General features: G+C 49.6%; 1 long non-coding RNA gene across 7 annotated transcripts in view; it reads left to right on the plus strand.

Annotated features, from left to right (window-relative positions):
• LOC122199212 overlaps positions 1-6,450 on the plus strand; it is a 68,869-nt gene that overhangs the window by 23,432 nt on the left and 38,987 nt on the right. For all 7 annotated transcript variants that reach the window (XR_006193415.1, XR_006193413.1, XR_006193414.1 and 4 more), the window contains exon 3: positions 5,869-6,074. This is a non-coding gene — a long non-coding RNA (uncharacterized LOC122199212). The remainder of the gene's footprint in view (positions 1-5,868; positions 6,075-6,450) is intronic.

A 6,450-nucleotide genomic window follows, 5' to 3' on the forward strand; every position in this document is an offset into this window, starting at 1 on the left:
TCTTGGAAACAAGCCACTAAGCATACCCCACTTCAAGTGGGGAGGGTTATGTTCCACCTCCCTGAGGGCTGAGGATCTACATTCAGTATTTGGGATTCTTCTGTAGGAGAAATTTTGCTCTTCTCCCCCATCTATTTATTATTATTCAATCATTCATTTACATAATCCAAATATTGGCCTTGTTGCTTGAATTGTTCCAGCCAGGGCCATCGGGAGCTTTTTCCGTTTGGTCCCTGTGTTCCTTTGAGATGCTCCCATCATTTTATCTTTTGAGCACTTCCTTACGTTCTGACACTACAAGATGCTTCAGGCTCATCTTGTATTTTCCTACCCAAGAATGCTACCGGGGTGACATTGTTTCTAGGCATTTTCAGAAGACAGAGCCGGGAAATACAAGTGTGTGTGCTAACGCATGCATATATACATACTTACAGAGATTTCTGTATCTATACATCTGTATCTATATCAAACTAAACACGAACTCATACGGATGTCTCCCACTGTAATGTCTTACACATGGATCATTCTAGCCTTTCTTCTTTGCGTATCTGTAACCTCCCTCTCCAACAGTGAGAAAACTGACTCCCACCATCCACTTACCTATTTGTGTACTCTCAGTGTACCATACAGCCATTTCCAAATTGTTAACCCATATCCCCAAGGGAAATCCAACTTCAACTACAGCATGGCATTTATTTACAACTTATTTTAACATTAGTCTTACAGCTTCCAGTCAAAACACTATTTTCCAAGATTGCCTAGGACCATCCTTTTCCCCCCCCTCCCTCCCTTCAGTGAGGTTTTCTCATACATTTATAATACAGGTTTAAAATTCTTTTCTCACAAGTCCACATTCCATCTTGGAATTCCCAGACTCCTTGGTTGGTTTCTAAAATTTAATTTCTATACATTAATGTTTACTCTTTGTGGGTGTTGAGAAATACATAGTGTCACTTATACACCAGTACAATACCATACAGATCCGTTTTACCACCCTAAAGAATCCCGTATGCTTCTTTTTTTTTATGTTTATTTTATTATTTTTGAGAGAGAAACACAGAGCACAAGTGGGAGAGGGGCAGAGTGCAAGAGGGAGACACAGAATCTGAAACAGCCTCCAGGTTCTGAGCTGTCAGTACAGAGCCCGACACAGGGCTCGAACTCATGAATTGTGAGATCATGACCTGAGCTGAGGTCAGACGCTTAACCAACTGAGCCACCCAGGTGCCCCCTCCCCTGTGCTTCTTTTAGTCAAAAGCTCACCCTTTCTAAATCCCTGGCAACTGCTGATATGCTTTCCATTCCTGTATTTTATCATCTTCCAGAATGTCATATGAATGGAATCAAATAGCCTTTTCACTCTGGCTTCTTTCACTTACCGCAATGCATCTGAGATTCATCCATGTTGGTGTATGAATTAATAAACAGCTCATTCCTCTTTACTTCAGAGTAGTATTCCACTGTACTGGATGTCCCAGTTTATTTATCCCTTCACTTTCTGAAGGATATTTTGGTTGCTTCCAATTTTTCTGATTATGAATAAAGCTGATGTAAATATTGATGTACAGGTTTTTGTGAGGACTTGTTTTTTTCTTTTTAATACTTTAATTTAATTAAAAATTTTTTTTGAGAGAGAGAGGGAGGGAGCATGTGCCAGCAGGGAAGGGGCAGAGGAAGAGGGAGAGAGAGAATCCTAAGCAGGCTCCATGCTCAATGAAGAGCCCAATAAGGGGCTCAATCCCATGACCCTGGGCTCATGACCTGAGTCATAATCAAAGGTTGGACACTTAACCAACTGAGCCACCCAGGGGCCCCATGTGAGGACTTGTTTTCAGTTCAGTTGGGTAAATACCTAGAAACATGATTGTTGTCCTGTATACTAAGCCTATATTTCACTTTTAAAAAGTTACCAAAATGTCTTCCAAAATGGTGTGCCATTTTGAATAGAGTTACTTTAAATTTCCCAGCTTAAATCCAATTTTTCTGATCCTTTCCTTTGTTTCCCAACCTGGTAGTCAGGGGATCTCACTCATAAGGCAAAGGGCACTGGCTTTGCCATCAGAGCTAGATTTAAATCCTGACTCCAACTACTTAAAAACCATGTAAATACTGTGGCAAGTTAGTGAATCTCTCTGAGCCTCACACTGAGATGTAACTCTTTATATGTGCATGATGTCACAGGTTATGTTCCCCAGGAAGTGGACTCTGAGAGGTTGCTTAGCCTCTGGGATGTCGGCCCTTGGGGTCTACACCTACAGAAAGGAGGGAAGGCAGCAGAATTGGGCAGAGGGAGAAGTGGAACAGAAATGGCCCATCAGAGCTGTCCTGATCTGGGCTAAAGTGGTCCAGCCTTTATGTCCCTTCCGGATCAGTCATCGGATCGGTGTCCTGGTGGAGGCAGCTGTCTGCACCTGGCACAGCGTGTCCTTTCTCGAAGGTGCATCTGGGTGGCGCACTCCAGTATCCCCTGCACCAGGCAGAGTGGAGAGAACGCTGGATGAGAGCGGAGACCAGTCCCCTGTTGAACTCTTGCTAGCTACGTGCCCTCAGGCCAGCCTTTCCCTTCCCAGAGCCCCCTCAGCTTACCCGTGTATGAGTGGCTAAGACCTCAGCCCCCGCCAATCCTCATATAGCACTTCGCAGTCCATAGAGCGGTCTCGTGGACCTTAATTCACAACAATCTTCTGATACCAGTAATTAGTCTCCCCCGGTGAGCTTGGGCCCGTCTATTTCCATTCATTCCCTCACTGAAGATGTAACTGGGTGAACATAGCACTTCAACTGGTTACACGTTTTCTGGCAAGGAGTGACGGCAGAGAGTTAGACTCTAAGAAAAGCCCAAACCTCATTTGTGATCCACATGCTCTACCGGGTCTTTCGAAATCCACTTCCTGGCATTTCCAAAGGGGAGGGGTGAGGAAGAACCAGCATTTATTGAATCCTCATTTATGGTGAAGCGTTTACAGCTGATGAAACCACGCCCCAGGGAGGGGTGCTGCGAGCCTTGCTTCTTCTCGGGCCCGGCCACCTCCATTGTGCCATCCTGCCCAGTTTGAGAAGAACTAGGCAGAGTGGGAGCAGCACGAAATAGCTGTGTGGGCAGACGGCCTTCACACTGAGACCAGGATTCCAGAAAGTCCTTTAACCTCCCTGACACACGATCCTCATTTATTATAAGAGTGGGCGTCACTGTCAATATCGTTGAGATAATGCGTGTAAGGCATCCCCCCGGAGCCCAGCATGTACTAGGTTCTCAGTAAGTGGCTCAGCGTGCTGACTGCCCTTCAGTGAGGTCATTAAGACAGATGCCCAGTTCAACCCAAGACATCTGGTCCTGCCCATGACCCACTCCAGCTCCAGGACCTTCCAGGTCTCCTCCCTATCTCAAGGATAAATTCCTGACTCCTTGACTGGACATTTGAGTCCCCCCACAGAGGAGGCAAGGCAAAGTCAGGGGACCTGGCCACCTTGTTCACTACTCCCTCAATCAAAGTTTGCCGAACAAAAGCCTAAAGCTCCAGCCTCCCGTCCCGGAAGCCTCACTCTTGCCCCCTGATCCACAACAGTGACCATCACCCACGTGTGCCCTGCACTGCCCATCCTCCCTGCCTCTGCTCACTCAGCAGCTTCCATCCTTCACGCCTCAGCCTCCTCCTGAACCCTTGCAAAGCCCGGTCAGGCCCCTTGTGAGGCCAGCACTTGGCCCATGCCACGTGGCTGCTGGCAGTGCTGTGCTGGCTGACCCCTGTCCTACCCGTCACCATAAAGCAGTGTCAGACAGGCTGGGCCCTGTGGGCCCTTTGTTCTCTGTGGGTAATGGCATCTGAGAACTTTTTCCCAGGCCAAAGGGCAGCCTGGTTTCTAGAAGAGACTCCAGCTCACCCCATACCTGAGGGCCTCTGACCCTGTCTACTACACCTGCCAAATCCTGTCATCCTCTGACTGTCTGAATCTATCTGTGTGTGGGCTGGGGTCGGGCCACTGTCTTCCCACACGACATGGAGGCCCCTGAGGCAGGCTCTGAGGGGCCCCGAGGAGATGTCAGTTAGGAGGTACGTTGATAGGTGCAGCTTTGACACGTGGTATTAGCTGGGGAGGCCAACCACTATAACGAACATGGGAAAAGGCCATGTTTTACTCAAAGTCTGGGCAGATGTCTGGGGCAGCCTTCCCTCGAGATCAGGCTCTATCCTTTCTTGTCCTGCTATCGTTGTCCACATGCGGCGCCCAAGGTCATTGTGAAAAGGGGAGAATTCTCTGCCCTCTGGCCACCCCCCCAAGTCTCTCACCACTCCCTTTCTCAAATCTCCTGGTCACCTCTTACCCCATCCCGGCCAGGCCAGGAGGTCATGGATAGCATTCCGTCCTCTGATCTCTGCTCAAACTGTGCCCCACACATCTGGGGGACCCTCTCTGTGACCACGCAGGCAGCCCTACCTTGTGTAACAGCACACAGCGTGGTGTAGCCCTCAGAGGCCAAGGAAGAATATAGTCATTAGCCTGAGACATTGGAGACCCTTTCAGGGAGCTGGGTTTTTGTTCAGAGAGCAGAGGTAGGTGCTATATGTGGGTAGACTGGAGGGGGATTGTTGGAGGCAGGAGTATCATGCACAGGGCTGTGACCACCCAGCAGCCACCCGGGTGCTGAGTGCTGCGGCAGAGGAACGGGGAAGTCTGGGGCCCCCAGTGGAACCCCTACCTCGACCGGGGGCATTAGGGAAGACTTCCTCGAACAGAGGAAACCAGTATTGAAAGAGGACTGGGAATTTCCCAGAAAAAGGGGGAGGAGGGGTGAGGGAGATGGCATTCCAGGCAGAGGGAACAGCATGGGCGGAGCCTATAGGAAAGAGATCACATCTGGTACAATTAACTGCAAATGGTTCCGTGTGATGGGAGCCCAAGGCTAAGGGAGGAGGGGACGTGAGGATGGAGAAAACTGGGCCAGATGGTGGAAGAGTGGCGAATGGCAGGCTAAGAAGCTTGAGCCTTAAGGTGGACATCTGTCTTCCATCAACCCCTCCAGATCCACTTGCCACCTGTCGCCATCTAGCTTTTTCCCGGAGACCTACCGGTGTGGACTATAACCACAGGCCATTGTGCCCTCCAGCTTGCAGTTGGGTTTGGGCAATAAGGAACCTTGGCAGAAGAGGGAGGGAGAGAGGAAGGTGGGAATGCCCACTCCTGGCTCCTGCCCTGCAGGGTCACCTGCCAGGCCCGTGATCCCTGACCAAAGATGGCCCCTGTATGTGACACACTGCACTCTACCAGTTTGTGTAACTGCCCATCCTGTGTGGTTTCCCATGCATCTCAGAAGATTGTTCCCTCATCAAACCCTCCTTAAATTATCCTGCCTTCAGCATGCCATCTGGTCCCTGTTGGGATCCAGGCTGATACAAACTCTACGAACAATGGAGAGCCACAGAAGGGAATTGAGTAGGGGTTGACACAGCCAGATTTGTGTTTTAGACAGCTCTCCATGGCTAGTAACTGAGGACAGATTGGGGCAAGAGGCAGAGGCTGAGCTGGGGCCCTGGGGACGAACTACAGCTCTTGTCACCCGCACACAGCCAACTTCAGACTTGTGGCGGAAGGCAGAAATTCTGCTGCAGGCTTTCATTTACAACTGTTTGGTAGATTGTTTGCAAAGATGGCCACAGAATCCCTTCTCCAAACTCCAGCCTTTCGTATTGTGACATTGATGTTCCTCCCAGGCGGAGGTAGAGTCTATTCCTCACCCCTGAAACTAGTGGGGGGGGGGCACCTCATGAATTGCGTTGATCAACAGAATACGATGAAGCGACTGTGCACGTTGCTCAGCCCAGGACTTAAGAGATTTTGCAGCCTTGCTCTCATTCTTCCAAAATCCAGCCACGACTGAATGCTGAAGACCCATCAGTATGGGGAGGGGCCCCGTGCCCACCTCAGCCAGCCCCCCAGTGGGCCCAGCCCCCCGCGGAACGCAGCTGCATGGAGCCTGGCCAACCCACAGGATTGTGGAAAATAATAACTCCTCGCTTCTTCAGCCATTCAGTTTGGACATAGCCCACCATACAGCAATAGAGAACCTACAATGGGTGAGTACTTATCTCCTTTGCAAAACCTTGCCCTTCCCTCGTGGCCCTGCCCACCTGTCACTACCTCTTTCTGGCTGAAAACCATCACTCCCTCCTCTGAACACCACTGCTCTTTGTTCCCACCTGCCTTGTGACCCTTCTAGCATACTGCTTCATGGGATAACAGGCACCTTCCTGGGACACTGGGTACGTTGATCACCTGGGTCCTAACTTACATCATTCCAGACATGATGTGGAGTGGCTTATGTGACTCGAAATATGATCTTACTATGCTTATAGCTTCATTTCTCAGATGGCACAATTGGGGTTTGGAAATGACATGACTTGCCCAGGGTCACTAAGAAGGGATGGGCCAGGATTTAAACCCAAATTTATA

This window comes from Panthera leo, chromosome D1, assembly GCF_018350215.1.
Source record: "Panthera leo isolate Ple1 chromosome D1, P.leo_Ple1_pat1.1, whole genome shotgun sequence".
Lineage (NCBI taxonomy): Eukaryota > Metazoa > Chordata > Mammalia > Carnivora > Felidae > Panthera > Panthera leo.